This window comes from Acinonyx jubatus, chromosome X, assembly GCF_027475565.1.
Source record: "Acinonyx jubatus isolate Ajub_Pintada_27869175 chromosome X, VMU_Ajub_asm_v1.0, whole genome shotgun sequence".
In the NCBI taxonomy this organism is placed as follows: domain Eukaryota; kingdom Metazoa; phylum Chordata; class Mammalia; order Carnivora; family Felidae; genus Acinonyx; species Acinonyx jubatus.
The window spans coordinates 110,258,264-110,276,491 of record NC_069389.1 but is presented as its reverse complement, the minus strand read 5'-3'; positions in this window follow the sequence as shown (position 1 = coordinate 110,276,491).

Sequence of the window (18,228 nt, the reverse complement as noted above, 5' to 3'; positions counted from 1 at the left end):
TTGGCCACACAAAGCACGTTCCGCAGAACAAGACAGCAAATACACCACACACACATACAAGAAACGAGAAATCGATATCGCAGTGCTCAAGTTGGGACTACGGAAGATACTTTCTTCCTCTGTTTCAACCTTCCTTTCCTGGGTTTTGTTTTTTTTGTTTTTTTTTAATTTAAATTTTTTAAGTAGGCTCCGTGCTGGGCACGGAGCCCAATGTGGGGCTTGAACTCACGACCCTGAGATCAAGACCTGAGCCGAGATCAAGAGTCAGACGCTTCACCGACTGAGCCACCCACGCGCCTCTCAACATTCCCTTTCTAATTTTCTTTCAGGAGTATGCATTTTCTCGAAAGGGAAAATTAAATCCTAAAAAGATTATTTCTTTAATCGTAGAGAAAACAGCTTTGTATTTATGGCCAGGTCATTTTGTTTTCACAAACAATCGTCACGGGTGCCTCCGTGGACACCCTCTGGTTTTGCTGACAGGTAGTAGTGAGTTAGGGTTTCAAGTCTCTTCAGATTCAGAGCCTATTTATTCCATAACTGTAACTCCTCGCTTACAACAATCTGGAGGCTAGAAATTCATTCTATCAATAGAGCTAAAAAGAATCATTTCCGTCATCAACACATTTTCACGGAGGACCCCCAAGGTAGAGATTAGGGGTCTCTACCTCCTTTGCATTTCTGTGGAACTTCTTGTCCCTACAGCTTATGTGGCATTTAGCATTATTGCTGACTTATATTCGATCACGTTTTCACGTACTCATGTGTCGTCTACCAGGTACGTAATAAACCCCTTGAGCGAGCAGTGATGCTTTTGGTCCACAGCGTCGCAATATGGCGCCTTGGAAGTAAGAGTCACTCAGCATCTGTGATGATGTATCAGCCTCACGCACACACCTAGACCAACCCATGGGGTGTTGGGGACAGAATGAGCATGATAGATTAAGACTGGTCATGAGCCACCCCCTTGGAGCTGAGAAACGCGTCACTCTTCCTGAACACTGGGGAAAGAGAACACCAAAACGACACAGGGCATCCACCAACAAGGAGAAAGGGGCTGAGGGAGTCAGGAGTGGCTTTACCTGCAGCAGATGATGATGATGATGATGATGATGATGATGATGATGATGGTGCTGTTGATACTGGGTCAGTGTTGAACACTTCAACCTCGAGAAGCTCAATTGATTGGACCCTGGGATCTGGAACATGCAGAGAAAATGGGTGAATACAGTCGCGACGATATCATTCCGTAGAATTTCTCGTACTATATGCATACAATACAGATCACATAAGCCCATATTGGTATCTACAATAAACACCCACAACGTACGAAATAGAATCAGTTACGGTTTAATTATGCTGCGCTATTAAAAGCGCCTGCGCCAGAAACGTATTGTTTTAGACAATCATTTTATTTCTCATGTGTGGAAAACACAAGTGACAGATAAATAAGGAGAAGACTCCTGGTGTAAGTTTGACAATTATGGTTTGATATGCCCAAGAATATAAGTTGATTCATAAGATAGATTCCGTTGATGTGCTGCAGTACATTCTCGTCTGTTTGTAAAAACGCGGATTGTTTGGTTTTCGCCTTGTTTTTGCATCTTCCTTGAGGCTTACCCAGGCCTTTGCACTGATAAATACTGTAGCAATATCTGATGAACGAGTAAATGAGTGAGTGATTAACAAATTGTGAAAGCAGAGAACATAATACTCATGCTATCCCTAGTATGAACATCATGGCCCCTGCCGACACGTAATATTATTTTGCCATCATTTTGATCTCTGAAAAATACACCCAGTTTCAGGGCAGATGTGACACCGTACAACGGAGGTGGGAGTCGATCTAGAGTTGAGTCAGCGTTTTTCGTCCCTCTTCCAAGAAGAGTAATCGAAAAGCATGTACTTCAGAAAGCTAGTTTTGGATGTTGAAAGGCTTTTTCCAACCAACTCTAAGCAATGCTCAGGTTGACTGACTAATCGTCAACAGCTCCTTCACAGAAAATACACACACACACACACACACACACACACACACAAGACAGTTCAGACAAACATTTATGTTATGCCTCTGTACCTTTCCAGGACAAGAGAGTGGACAGGAAAAGCGATTCAGGGAATTTCAGCAGAGCACGTGCACAAGAAGATAGAACTTTCAAGTAATTTTACTAAAATATATCCATTACCCAGGAGAGAAAGCCCCGGCCCCTCCAAAGTCCCCAGGGCCATTGTATAAGAAAGAGCCAAGTAATTGAACATGTATATGCAGCTGCGTGAGCTCTCAAAAGATTAAGTGATGAAATATTTTTCTTTGGAAACTGCTAGGGAATTGTGCATTTCCCCGAAATTGACATTAAACACAAACAAGATTCCTGATAACGATGCGTAGATAAGAATGCTTTCATTCGGAAAGAAGCAGTGTGGAAGAGGTCGTGGCACTCTGTACAAATACGGAAAATGACAGCAAATGTGACCTGATGAGAAAGCAACAAGACTACCTCCTTTAAGCCACATTTATAGACGGCATCTTGAGACTGTGGTCATAACCCATCTAGTCAACTCTTAAGGGAGTTCAGAATTGGGCTTTTAGCAGACAGCAGCGGAAGGCTGTGTCAGGCATGTTATCAATTAACCACGCAGGCCATTCGTTTTACAAACTTTTGGCAAACTTTCCCTAAGCATGAAATGGGAATGAAGAAACGTCTCCGTGGAAAAGATGGGAATAAAGGAAATAATATCAATGAAAGGCTTAAGCCTTGAAAAGAGATGAACAGTAGAAACAAAGGGCAGGAAAATGCAGTAGTAAGAAAGCAGGATTCCAGAAGCCGATTGCCCACATTCAAACCACGTCTCCACCAGCCACGACCTGGGCAAGTTCCTCAAACTCTGGGACTCAGTTAGCTCATCTCTAAAATGAGACATACGGTAAACACTTCACTGAGTTACTGGGAGGACTCGGACACCGAGCCCAGTGCGTGGCCCAGAGGATACGTGATAAATGTTAGGTTTTTCTTTCTGCTCCTATGTTCGTGAATAATAAAAATGCTGATGAGGGGCTGCTGTATTAGTATACAGACTGCAAGGAGATAGGGCTTCTTCCCACATATTAAAATCAGCTTCTTTCATATGTGAATAAACCGGTCCAAATTACTCCATATGTTTCAGCGGAATAAAGATGACTTTTTTTTTCAATCTAAATAACCATCCCCCTTTTTAAATGTAGCTTTTTAATGTTTATTTTTGAGAGAGAGAGACAAGAGTGCGAGCGCGGAAAGGGCAGAGAGAGAGAGGGAGACACAGAATCCGCAGCAGGCTCCAGGCTGCGAGCTGTCAGCAGCGAGCCCGACGCGGGGCTCGAACTCACGGACCGCGAGATCATGACCTGAGCCGAAGTTGGACGCTCCACCGACTGAGCCACCCAGGTGCCCCAAGATAATGGCTTTTTGTTGAAGTGGCACTTCTATGGAAGTTAGGAATCGCCCTACAACAAATAAATCTCTGTGGACTGGTGAGTTGTTTCACACAGAACTCCCTTTGTATCAGAGGCAAAATATCAATATTCCCGTTTGTTGGCAACAGGAGCTGATTCTGATCATGGAGGGGACTAAAACAGAATTCGCGGGGACAAAGAGAATGGTACCAGCATCAGTGACATTTGTTCAGGTCCCACGCGGGACCCTCACAATGACACTGCTGAAGAGAAGGGCCAAAAACGAGCAATGGAAAGGCCAGATGTAGGCACAAGAGAGGAGAAGGAGAAGCAAGAACGAGCATAGTAAGTTTCTTGCATGGGCATACTTACCAAAGGCCGTCCTTCCCTTACCCTGCAATATACATGTGCAAGCGCACACACATGCACGTGTGTGTACGTGTGCGTGTGTGTGAGTGCGCATACACAGGCACGCACACTTCTGTTCACCACTCATCCCTAGACTTGGATAATAGACGAATCTTTTGCAAGATGCAGTTCCCCTCTCCCAATATTCACTCACTTCATTTATGACAAATCGTTACCTGCAAGATAAAAAAAAAAAAAAAAAAAAAAATACAAGTAGATCGCTGTTCCTGGAAATGAGAAGGGACAGCCAGAGAAAAAGTGTCATCTGGTAGTGCCTCGGTCCTCTTGGCATTTAGCGATCTTTTTTATAGATGACTTGAGTCAGAAAACCTTTTGAGAAGATAGAACAAATGAGGAGCTAATAAAGCCTAGTGGTTGATGTGGAGGTAATAACACATAGTGGTTAAGTTAGAGCCAGTGTTGTGCTGCTAAAGGGCAGGGGTTGGGCCGGGAGCCCTGATATGTACAATTTGCCAATTTCTAGGACGTGAATACACCCACCATGACGATCTCAAGTTTCCAACAGACGTGGCCAATCACACGAGCTTCCTGAAAATACAACAACGGGTTCCCACAAGCTAGTGCAAGCTAGCTCCCGCGCACCGCTGATTATAACTATATGACCGTAGGGCTAGTCGCTTAATCTCTCTGACTTTCACGTTCCTCTACTGTAAATCAAAATCACCATTATTATTATAATATATCTGTCACAATCCTCACCATCATCATTGTTTCAATCGCACTTATAGCCAGAGCTTCTGTGTTTCATGTCAAAAGCACCTTCGATCACATTCCAAAGTCTCTCATGATTAGCCAACTTAGCGTGGTCCAATGTCGAAATCCAAGACCATAGTGCTTATGGCAGAGCATCTCCCCAAATGCCCCCTCAGTGATAGAGTTTATCTCTAATTAGAGAGAAGGGAGGAAGGGACAGGAAAGAAAGGCCATCCTTATTTTCCTGACTATTTTCTGCTTATACCCATCTACCCATCCATCATCCCTCTGTCTATTAAATTAGCATTAACCGAGTACCTACTATGTGTGAGGCACTGAAGATCCAACGATGGGCAGAACAGGCAAAGTTACTGTCCTCAAGGAACCTACTGCTCTCATCGGGGAAACGGACACTGAACAGTCACCAAACGGACATGAGAGCTTTGAAGGAAAGGAGTGAAATATATGAAAATGTATGGCAAAGGAGCCTGACCTAGGGCAGGGACAGGGAAAGGGTAGAAATGTGCCAGAGAAGGCTTCCCTTAGGAAGTGGTGATGAAGCTGTGATCTGAAGGATAGGCGGCAGTTGACAATGTACAGATGGACACACAGAAGGCTGGTAGATAAGCAATTGGCTCTTTGGGTCTGGACCTTTGAGGAGAGGTCTGGACTATGGATACAATTTAAGAGTCAGGGGTATAAAGATGGAAACTGAACCCCAGAGGCTAGATAAGATTGCTCAGAGAAAGGGTAAAAATAAGAAGGTGACCTAGGACCGAGCCTTGATGGACTCCAACATCTAGTGGTTACGAGTTCGACACCCGCATTCTCTACTAATTGGGACCCACTCCTAGCCATGTTAATAAGCACCTGGAGAGACTACATGTGTAGGGATTAAGAAAAGGAACTTCATATGGTAATTCTACTTTTCATTTTTTAAGGAACCTCCATCTTGGGTATTTACCCAAAGAAAATGAAAACACTAATTCGAAACGATATACGCACCCCCATGTTTATTGCAGCATTGTTTACGATAGCCAAGATATGGAAGCAACCCAAGCGTCCACCCACAGATGAATGGATAAAGAAGAGGTCGAATAGATATACGATGGGATATTACTCAGCCATGAAAAATGAAATCTTGCCATTTGCAACCATATGGACGGAGCTAGAGGGTATAATGTTGTGAAATAAGTCAGTCAGAGGAAGACAAATACCGTAAGATTTCACTCATATGTGGAGTTTAACAACCAAAACAAATGAACAAAGGAAAAAAGAGACAAAAAAAGAGACTCTCAAGGATAAGAACAGGGGCTCCTGGGTGGCTCAGTCGGTGGGGCGTCCGACTTCGACTCAGGCCATGATCTCGTGGCTCGTGGGTTCGAGCCCTGTGTCGGGCTCTGGGCTGACAGCTCGGAGCCTGGAGCCTGCTTCGGATTCTGTGTCCCCCTCTCTCTCCGCCCCACCCCTGCTTGTGCTCTCTTGCTGTCTTTCAAAAATAAGTAAACATAAAAATTTTTTTTTAAGTATAAGAACAAGCTGGTGGTTGCCAGAAGGGAGGGAGGAGGCGGGATGGGTGAAATAGGTGAAGGGGGCTAAGAATACACTTACCATGATGACCACTGAGAAATGTATAGAATTGTCATGTCACTATATTGTACACCTGAAGTGTATGTTAACTACACCGGAATTTAAAAGGTAAACACATCAATAGTTTAAAAAAAAAATTTTAATGTTTATCTGTTTTTGAGAGAGAGAGAGAGAGAGAGAAAGCACGTAAAGAGAGAGGGAGACAGAGGATCCAAAGCTGGCTCTACGTCACCAGCAGAGAGCCCCGTGGGGGCTCGAACTCACGAGCTGCGAGACCATGACCTGAGCCGAAGTCGGTCGCTTAACCGACCCGATACATAAATATTTTTTTTAAAAAAAAGCAAAGGAAAGGGAGTTCAGTGTCAAACTGAGCTGGGCTGGAATCCGAGATTTGCTTCTTTCCACCTTCAACAAATTATTGTAACTCTCGTTGCCTCAAATGTGCCATCTATAAATGAGATCGTTACAGTACCTGTCACACAGCTGCGGTGAGGATAAAAGAACATAACACACATGAAGCACTTAGCACGGTGTCTGGCAAGTAGGAATCGCTCAATCAGCGGAAGTGAAGTCAAGAACCCACTGTCACAAGTGCCCTCCCTAACCCCGTGCTGGTGAGTAGGCACGAGCCCAACTAAGCTAACGCCGTGTCTTTCTTCTGTTGGCCTAACTGGAATCTAGCCGCTCTTCGGGTACCATTTATGAGCCCACCCGGCCGCAGAGTACGCCAGTGCTTGGCGATGCGGCACGTGGTTCAATTTTGTCATCAGAACTTGGCTTGTCGCTAAGCGAAATTAGTCGGAGAAAGACAAAAATCGTGCGAGCTCACTCATAGGAGGACTCGAAGAGACAAAACAGATGAACAGAAGGGAAGGGAAAGAAACTCAGTGGAGCTGGCGTGCACCTACATATGCCAACGTAACTTCTTCTCTTCCCCTGTGCGCGTCCTACCTCGTCATCTTCAAAACTGGTTCCCGTACACTTTCCTCTCCTTTCAACTCTCTCCACGATCCTCAGCTTTGTCCAAGGCCTCCCACTCCAGCTTGTCCTACTACTGAAATAGTCTTCTGACAGGTATCTCCTGCCATCTATGATGTTTCTCGAGGCCCGGTTAACCTTCCCAACACTGTTCCTGGCATTGCCCTACTTACTGAGCCGGACATGCATTCATTCTCATCGTCAACACGTATTGAACTCTAACTACCTGCAGGTAGTGTGCTAAGTTCTAGAGACGGAGGGTGAAAAACCAAAGTCCCCAGTGGGGGTAAAGACTGCGGCCAGAGTCTAAACATCACGATAAAGGTACTTGGCCCAAAAGAATCAGCGTGACTGAAAAATCATCTAACCACCAGCCACTATGTTTTTCAAGAAATGTGCTGTAACTGAAGCATGAGGGACAAAAGAAGTTCAAGAAACGTTACGAAGCTGGGGAATTTCCTCTGGAGGTGTATTTAAGAGCTATCCATGTCTAGGGTCTAGATTAAGTATCAACAAGGTTTTGGTTAATTCCTCCATGAAAGTTGGGGGTGGGGGATGGGCCATGACGACATGAAGAAATCTCTTCCAGAATGGTATGATTCTGAAACTCCTTAAGCAAAGCAAAAGCAAATCAAAGGCCGATTTGGACAGCTACTGGCAATTCATTAAAAAAACCTTGAAGCTTTCTTAATTGTAGAATGGGGGGCCAGACTGTATTTCTGAACAAACTATAGAAATTCCCCTGGAAACATAACATAAGCCATTTTATTTTTTCAATGTTTATTTATTTTGAGAGAGAGAGCACGTGCACAAACACCCCCCCCCCACACACACACACACGTGTGCACGAGCAGGGAAGGGGGAGAGAGAGAGAGAGAGAGAGAGAGAGAGAGAGAGAGAGAGAGAGAGAAACTTAAGCAGGCTCCATGCTCAGTTGGAGCCTGATGCAGGGCTCGATCCCATGACCCTGGGATCATGACCTGAGCCGAATCAAGAATGGGATGCTCAGCCAGTGGAGCCACCCAGAAGCCCCTGTGTATGCATTCCACGGACACATGATCAAATTCAAGGCCTACTGGAAGCAGAGCTTACATCTTCCTGACATACATACCTCCAGAGAATGATTAGATGGCTAGTCCCAACTGGACATCTAATGTCCCAACTGGACATTCAAGCACTGCACAATGGGGACGCACGAAGGAAATAGGGACAGTTGGTCCCTTGCAACGACACTAGAATTTTGAGAGTGGGATGTGAAAACCCTTTGGTACAAGCGAATGAGCCAAGCGTGTGACCTAGACCAGAACTTCGCTGCACCCAATATCTCTGGAAATAAATGGATCCATCATTGGTTGGAACTTCGATATTGTTTTTGAAAGTATCATTTTATGAACAGTTTCGTTGGAAAGGGATTTTTTTTTTTTGGTAATGGGATTTAATAGCAAAACTAAATGTGATACATGCCCAAATATTTAAAGTTGACCTATTTCTCACTATATTTGTTACCTGCGAGGTTTTCAGTCATATAAGAACATCTTTAGTTGCACGTGCCTGAACTATGTTAGAATTTTGCTCCTTTAAGGGGCGCCTGGGTGGGTCAGTCAGTTAAGCGTCTGACTCTTGATTTGGGCTCACATGACCCCAGGGTAGTGGGATCGAGCCCCACTTCAGGCTAAGCATGGAGCCTGCTTAGGATGCTGTCTCTCTCTTCCTCTGCCCGTCTCCCTCTCTCTCTCTCTCTCAAATAAGTAAAATAAACACTAAAAAAAAAAGAATTTTGCTGCTTTAATAACACTGCAAATAGCCTGGCTGGTTCAGCCCATGCAGCACAGGACTCTTGATCTCGGGGTTGTAAGTTCGATCCCCACGTTGAGTGTAGGGATTACTTAAAAATAAAATCTCAAAAAAAAAAAAAAAAAAGAGAGAGAGAGAGAACACTGCAAATATATAGCAGCTGCCCAAACTTAATTATAGTGGTGTTCCTTAAACTCGAGAAATTCTATACAGCCTGGTTTCCAGGGTTAAAATTTGGATATATACTCTGAAACGTTTCATATAAAATCTAAGCTTGGAGAGATTTTTGTGTATATGTGAGTGTTAAATTTCTTTAAAATTACTACTTATAATTTTAGACTACAGAGCCCTAAAAATTAAAGTTCTTTTTTTAACTATTCCAATTTTTACTAGTATTTGTTGATTGGATTTTTATTCCTCACTACAAAATAGAACCTGTTGCCTAGCAGCAATTTTAATCGTTAGAAAAATTTGAAACATCAAATCAGAGTTTTAAAAATTTATGCCTTAAAGTTACGGATTTGTATATGCAACATTTTTTAAAGAAATGATAAACAACGTGAGTCACCTGTAGCACAACTCAAAGTATTTTCCAACGAAACACAATAAACGAGTAGATCACTGGTTCTGATTTTGTACCTAGGATTTTCTCATAAGCCAATTTTGAAGTTTCTTTTCTTTTTTTTTTTTTAATGTTTTATTTATTTTTGAGAGAGAGTGCACAAGTGGGGCAGGGACAGAAAGAGGAGGGGACACAGGATCCAAAGCCAGCGCTGCACTGACAGCAGAGAGTCCCATGTGGGGGTCAAACTCACGAACTGTGAGATCATGACCTGAACAGACGTCAGACGCCCAACTGACTGAGCCACCCAGGCATCTCTGTTTTCTTTTTCAATAACTACTTATAACAATGATATTTAAGTCAGCCTTCCAGTTCCTGACATGATGGAGAATTCGTGTGGGTTGCTGGCTCTCTCTCCTGAGCCCAACCCTGAAAATGACCCAGAAGGGTGGATGTGTTTTATTTAAGTTTATTTATTTATTTTGAGAGAAGAGAGAGAGCGGGCAGAGAGAGAGGGGGAGAGAGAAAATCCCAAGCAGGTTCTGTCTGCCCCATGAGTGCAGGCAGAGCCCAATGTTGGGCTCAAACTCACAAACTGTGAGATCATGACCTGAGCGGAAATCAAGAGTCAGACGCTTAAATGACTAAACCACCCAGCTGCCCTGAGAAGGGTGTATGTACTGAGGGAAGGAAGGTTGTGAGATTCTAGAATAGAAAAGGAAAATTGGGGGTGCCAGGGTGGCTCAGTTGGTTAGGTGTCCCATTTTTCATCTCAGCTCAGGTCTTGCTCTCATGGTGGTGAGTTTAAGCTTTGCACTGGGTGGGAAGGAAGGAAAGAAGGAAGGAAGGAAGGGAGGGAGGGAGGGAGGGAGGGAGGAAGGAAGGAAAGAAGGGAGGGAGGGAGGGAGGGAGGGAGGAAGGAAGGAAAGAAAGAAAGAAAGAAAGAAAGAAAGAAAGAAAGAAAGAAAGAGAAAATGAACATTTCAAGAGATTCCTAGGGACATAAAAGGTAGTTGGATCCCATTGTTGGGGGTGGGGTTGTTGGAAAGAGAGAGAGAGAGAGAGACAGAAAGAAAGAAGGAAAGAAAGAAATAAAGATGGAAGGAAGGAAAGAGAGAAAGAAAGAAAGATGGAAGGAAGGAAGGAAAAAGAAAGAAAGAAAGAAAGAAAGAAAGAAAGAAAGAAAGGAAGAAAGAAAGAAAAAAAAGAAAATGAACATTGCAAGAGATTCCTAGGGACAGAAAAGGTAGTTGGATCCCATTGTTGGGGGTGGGGGTTGTTGGAAAGAGAGAGAGAGAAAAAAAGAAAGAAAGAAGGAAAGAAAGAAAGTGGAAGGAAGGAAGGAAGGAAGGAAGAGAAATGAAATTGCGAGAGATCCCTAGGGACAGAAAAGGTAGTTGGATCCATTGTTGGGGGTGGGGTTGTTGGAAAGAGAGAGAGAGAGACAGAAAGAAAGAAAGAAGGAAAGAAAGAAATAAAGATGGAAGGAAGGAAAGAGAGAAAGAAAGAAAGATGGAAGGAAGGAAGGAGAGAAGAAAGAAAGAAAGAAAGAAAGAGAGAGAGATGGAAGGAAAGAGAGAAAGAAAGAAAGAGAGAAAGAAAGAGAGAGAGAGAGAGAGAGAAAGAAAGAAAGAAAGAAAGAAAGAAAGAAAGAAAGAAAAAGAAAATGAACATTGCAAGAGATTCCTAGGGACAGAAAAGGTAGTTGGATCCCATTGTTGGGGGTGGGGGTTGTTGGAAAGAGAGAGAGAAAAAGAAAGAAAGAAAGAAAGAAAGAAAGAAAGAAAGAAAGAAAGAAAGAAAGAAAGAAAGAAAGAAAGAAAGAAAGAAAAAGAAAGAAAGAAAGAAAGAAAGAAAGAAGGATGGAAGGAAGGAAGGAAGGAAGGAAGGAAGGAAGGAAGGAAGGGAAAATGAAATTGCGAGAGATCCCTAGGGACAGAAAAGGTAGTTGGATCCATTGTTGGGGGTGGGGGTGGTTGAGCCTAAGTGCCACCCCTCTCAGAGAGGGGGATGGCTGAAGGTAGCTTTCCAGTTACACTTTTCAGTCTCACCCACATTTTGCTGGGAAGATCTTCCTTGATCCTGGCACCATGGCAGGATAGGAAACAACAGGGGCACTAGCAGAGGATGCTGGGTAACATCTGCAGAGCCCTCAAGCGCAGCTGTCATCAAGAGCAGATGACCACAGCCATCTCATGGGTTGGTTGTTTAAAACCCATGGAAAAGAGGGCGCCTGGGTGGCTCAGGGGGTTAAGCATCTGACTTCGGCTCAGGTCATGATCTCACGGTTCATGAGTTCGCGTCTTACTTCAGGTGAGCTTGAGCCCCGCTTTGGGTGAACACGAGCCCCTCTCCGGATGAGCCCCGCATCTCTCTCTCTCTCTCTCTGCCCCTCGCTCGCTCGAGCCTTCTATCTCTCTCTCAAAAAAACCCAAAAAACAAAAACCCAGGAGGAAGAGAAATTCCTGGGGTAGAGGTGTAAGGAGGTTTCTTGAGGATCGGGGTCACTTGAGACAAGGGAGGCACAGCAAATATAAAGAAAGCTGAGATTATAGCCCAGAAGTTGTTATTTACAAACTCAGAGATTCCCCGCCCCCCCCAAACACTCTCACACACTCACACATTCACGGATAGTGGGTGGTGGGAGTCGGGTGGGGAGGGAAGTTACAGATATGCAAGAAGGGTGGGTAATCCACGTGGTAACAGATTAGAGTTAGAGACAGGAGTGTCAACTCGCGTTACCTTAATAGAGATATTGATAGATATTGATAGATCTCTATCGATAGATATTGATAGATCAAGAAATATTTATAGACCTTAGGGTTGTGAGTTCAAGCCCCACATTGGGTGTAGAGCTTATCCTAAAAATTAATTAATTTGGGGCCCCTGGGTGGCTCAGTCAGGTAGGTAAGCATCCGACTCTTGATCTCGGCTCAGGTCATGATCTCACAGTTTGTGAGACTGAGCCCCACAGGGGGCTCTGTGCCGACAACTCAGAGCCTGCTTGCATTCTCCCTCTCCCTCGCTCTCTGCCCCTCCCCCACTTGTGCACGCACGCAGCGCTCTCACTCCCTCTCTCTAGAAATAAATAAATAAAGATAAAAAAATAATTTTTTAAACCGGTGAATGTTACCACGGGTTTTAATGTAACAGAAACATAAATTTCATTGATACTGATTTCAGATTCCACATTACGGCTTAGCTTTAAGAAATTAACCCTTGTCGGGGAGCCTGGGTGGCTCAGTTGGTTGAGCGTCTACTTCAGCTCGGGTCATGGTCTTCTGGTTCACGAGTTCGAGCCCCGCATTGGGCTCTGTGCTGACATCTCAGAGCCTGGAGCCTGCTTTGTGGATTCTGTGTCTCCCTCTCTCTCTCTCTGCCCCTCCCCTGCATATACTCTCTCTCTCTCTCTCTCTCTCTCTCTCTCTCTCTCAAAAATAAATAAAACATTAAAAAAAATTTTTTTAGATTAACCCTTGTCAAGTTTTGGTGTATTATCATAGAAAACTCTCCATCATTACCTAAAAAGGCTAATACAATAGCCTCCCTTTCCAGCTTCATTTCTGTGTGAGCCTGAATTTATTTCCATGTGCTGCAACCCAATCATTCACTGCAACAGACTGAATGTAGAAGCAGTCATGAGAATCAGCTGTCTTCGATGAGGCCAAACGGGAAAGAGATTTGCCACGATAAAAACCAATGCCACTCGTAACAGTAAATTATTTTTTGCTTTGAGAAATTTAAACATTTTTTTTTATTAAAAATGTTATTTTGTTGACATGTGATGGGCTTACAATGATCATACTTGCCATGCACACACTTAATCAACGCTTTAGAATTTTTTCGGTTTTGATTTCCAATATGATAAATAACCACTGATATAACCCCCATGAACCAAAGCCCCCTTGGGCGTTTGATCATTTTTCAGAGTGTAAAGTGGTCCTAACACCAAAATATTTGAGAGCCGCTGCATTGCACTGGATGTGGAAAAGAGAAAAAGGCAGGCCTTGGCTTACTCTACTAATGCCCACAGTTTCAAAGAAAAAACAAGAGTACTTAACATCTGCCATGCAGTTGGTACAAGCCTAAATTAATGGACCTGTGCTTTTGACTATACAGCTCACCCTCCCCAAGGAGCCTCTCTTCTCTACAACCCCTCCAGTCTCTTCCTTCCTCCATATTGTTTCCATTCTGCCATTAAACAAGGACGCACCCCTCTCGATGTTTTCACTTTACATCACTGTCTCCTCTCTTTACCTCTCTCTCTCTTTGTCTCGCTTTCACTACCAAATTTTCTCATTTGCCCCTGACACTTCCTCTTGATCACATGGATCATTTAAATGTTTATTCATTTTTGAAAGAGACAGAGCAGGGGAGGGGCAGAGAGAGAGAGAGGGAGGATCCCAACGCGGGGCTCAAACTCACAAAACTGCGAGATCATGACCTGAGCAGAAATCAAGAGTCAGACACTTAACCAACTGAGTCACCCAGGCACCTAGATTGTTTTCTTTGTGTTGCCTCTGTTTTTCATTCCTCTGTTTCCTCTCTCTATCTTCTTTGGGATTATATTAATACAAATATATTAATCATCTTATGTAAATATATATGTATATTTATATATATATATTTTTTAAGTAGGCTCCACGCCGAACAGAGGGCTTGAACTCTCGACCCTGCAATCAAGAGTCGCATGCTCTATCAACTGAGCCAGCCAGTTGCCCCTATATTAATCACAATAATATTGTCTAGTATTCCGTTTTAATTTATCCATTGAGTTTTTTACTATATCTCTTTACATATCTATTTAAGTGGTTACTCTAGGGATTACCATATACATACTCAACTGAGCACAGTCTATTTAGAATCAATATTTTACCACTTCAAGTGAGATGTAGAATCTTTCTCATCATATAGGTCCTTTTACCCTCCTCACTTTATGGTGTACTTGTCTTATACATTTCATTTACGTACATTTAAAATGCCATCAATCAATGTTATAATTCTTATTGTTGACCTTCATAATATTCTAAAGAACCTGAGAATAATAATTTCTTTTTTTTTATTTGCGAGAGAGAGCACAAAAGCGGGAGAGAGGGGCAGAGGGAGAAAGACAGAGAGAGAGAGAGAGAGAGAGAGAGAGAGAGAGAGAATCTTAAGCAAGCTCCATGGTCAGTGTGGCTCGATCCCATGACCTTGAGATCGTGACCTGAGCCAAAGTGAAGAGTCAGACGCTCCAACTGGCTGAGCCACCCAGGTGCCCCTAGGTCTGTATATTTTTTATTTATTTGCTGAAAGTTTCTATTTTGCCACTTGTCCCAAGAGTATTTGACTTTCTCCAACAAAAATTGAGGGAATGTGTCACCAATGGCTTTTATTGCAAATTATGAAAGAAGTTTTTCGGAGACAGGGAAAATCGTAAGTCAGAAACAGATCTACCTAAGGAAAGGAAGAGCGTTAAAGGAAAGTAAAATAAAATCTTTTATTTTTCTTATTCTTAATTTATGTAACAGTTTCCTAAAATAATAGCAACAACGTATTTGGTGATGAGAGCCTATGGATACGTGAAATGAAGGACAGCAATGGTGTAAGAGATGGGAGGGAACAATTGGGAATAGGAGAAAAAAATGGAATCACATAAAATGCTTAATTAAAACCAGGGAAGGCAGAAAAAGAGAAGATGGCATATTTGCCCTTATTTATTGAACCATGGTTATAATAGATGCTTCAAAGTATCTGTCATAATTCCAACATCTGTGTCATCTTGGAGTTGGAATCCGAAGAACATTTTGTTTTTTCCCTTGCAAACTGAGGTTCCTAAGTTTTCACATGCTGAGTAATTTGGGATCGCAGTCTGCACATTTTGAATACTCTAGTATGGAATACTCTGGGTCTTGTTTGATTTGTAAGCAAAACGCTGTGGTTTTGTGTTTGTTTTCTTTTTTGATGCTGTTTTATTTTTGCTTTAGAATGTAATAGAAACTGCTCGGGTTCAGGCTGCACGTTCCAGCCCAGCTTCTGTGGGCCGGGGGGCCGGTGCCCGTTCGGTTTTCGGGGTGTCCTGAGCCTCACTCGGATCTGTCTTCAGCCACACCACTCAGTGGCCACTCTGAGCGGGCAGTGGTCTAGTATGCGAGTCAGAAGCGTGCCCAGGAGTTCACACACGGCGTCATGGTCTCTCTCTCTCTCTCTCTCTCTCTCTCTCTGAGAAGTTACTGCCTCTCAGGGGCCCTCCTTCGCCGTCCTCTGGCCAGCAAGCTGGGCTGTTCATTTTCCTGTTCTGATGCAACACTTTCCCTCTTCTGCAGATGGTGTTGAGGGGAGGAAAACTCTCTTCCTCTGCCCTTCTGACTTGTAGGCTGGGGCCCCTGTAACAAAGAGGAGATTCACAGGAGGAAACGTACACGCTTATCGCATGTCAGTTTTCATGTTAGGTTTGATGAAGACTGGAGGGTCACGGGAAAATGTGAAAGCGCAAGAAAAGGAGTATGAGCTAAGTGTAGTAGACCGGGGGTGGAAATAGCCAGGTCTGGTCATTCGGATTCCTTTCGGCAGCCCTCTGTCTTCGGAGATAAGGACGCTCCTTGCCCCTGGGTGGAGGGAGGACACTTCACACGTGAGGGTCTATGACCTGAGAAAGTCCTTCCTACACTCGCCACTTCTCAAATGCCTTCATCTTGAAATATTCAATAAGCCAAGGTGCCAGATTTGGAGGCAGCATAACCCGGACGCCATCGGGGGCCAAGGGGTCGGACAGCAGAGAGGTACAAATAACGGTCATGTACTCTGCGCCCTTGAGGCCATAGTGCCTCCATGTTTGCCGATCCGGGGCCATTTTCACAACAGGCAAATCTGTCTTTGGCATTCTGCTACCATTTTACCAACAGGTGTCTTTCTGTGTTCAGTTGTTTTAGGCGATCTCCAAAGTCCTTTCCGACACAGAAAGGCTCTTCTTTTACATTAAAATTTTTTTATTAAATAATTTAAATATTGGTAATAGCACACTACCTGGGGTTCAGGGTACCTTTGTTTGGACCCCATTTTTCATGTGGTTTCTTTTTTTTTTTTCTTTTTAAGTAGGCTCCACGCTGGGCGTGGAACCCAACGTGGGGCTTGAACTCACGACTCTGAGATCAAGACCTGAGCTGCGATCAAGAGTCAGGCGCTTCGCGGACTGAACCACCCAGGCGTCCCTAGACCCCATTTTTACGTGAATCCTACTTACTAATTGGGTGACCTTAGAAAGATTACTTAAACTACCTCTCCCTTACTTTCCTCTTTTTTTCCCCCCTCCCTTTCCTCTTAATAGTATTTACCTCTTGGGGTTGCTGTGAGTTTTAAATGAGATATTGCCTATAAAGTATTTAGCGTACCTGACACATAGAAATAGTAAACACTTAGTAAAACAGGAGCTAAATAAATAAATAAATAAATAAATAAATAAATAAATAAAAAACAGGAGCTGTTACTTTTGTAATTTAAGGGGGAAAAAAATGCTGTTCTAGGACAAATTTCCATTTCAAAATCTTTATATTATTATCAAGCAAGGAGGCTGTTTTACATGTCATGTGCTTTTGAACTTTAGCACCAAAGTTCCAACATGGCTTTAAACAGCCAAATTATACTTATACACACCTTATTGTTGTTCTTGTTCATGGTATTATCACACACGTTTATTAGCATGATTACACTGAATGTATCTGGTTATTCATGTGTATATTCATTAGGATTTATTCATGTGTATATGTATCTTTTTAAGTTGGAGGCAATATTTTTTTAACGAGGCACAGATTCCAAAGTGATTTATTATTATTATTATTATTATTATTATTATTACTATTACTATTATTTTAAGTAACCTCTTATGACAAACACGGGGCTCAAACTCACAACCTTGAGATCAAGAGTTCCATGCTCCACTGACCAAGCCAGCCAGGCACCCCTTCCAGAGCGATGTAAAGAAGAAACGTGGGCAATATGTTGTTGAACTCTGTGCTTCGGGAATACAACTCAGTAACAGGAATAATAACTTGCATTTGAATATTGCTTTTCTAACTTCCAAAGCACTTCCTCATCACCTTTTGCAATTGAGTTAAATTGCACGTTGTAGTCCCAATAGTGGAAAATCTGTCTCCACTTAAAGACGGGACTGAAAACAATCAATCTTTCATTTTCATACACTAGTATTTGTGCTAACAAGAGCTGCACTTGTGTCCTGGACGGAACCCACCCACCATCCCAGCAGTAGGACCTTTTTTGTCCTCCACAAAGTTAAGTGGAAGACAGAAAATCATTTTTGTGGTAGGCATCACACAAAGTCATGCAAGAGATAAGAAACCAATGGCTTATTTAAACTCAGAAGGTAGGGGCGCCTGGGTGGCTCAGTTGGTTAAGCGTCTGACTTCAGCTCAGGTCATGATCTCGCAGTCCATGAGTTTGAGCCCCGCGTCGGGCTCTGGACTGATGGCTCAGAGCCTGGAGCCTGCTTCCGATTCTGTGTCTCCCTCTCTCTCTGCCCCTCCCCCGTTCATGCTGTGTCTCTCTCTGTCTCAAAAATAAATAAACGTTAAAAAAAATTTTAAAAAAAAACTCAGAAGGTAATTTAACTATACTTAGTCATTTTACACCGTGTAGAAGCATTCGACAAAAGATTTGCTGAATGAATGCCCGGTTGAACTTTTTATTAATTTAAACGATGAATTGCAATAAGGTAACATACAATTGAATTTCTGCCACACGTTTAAAAACCAAATTA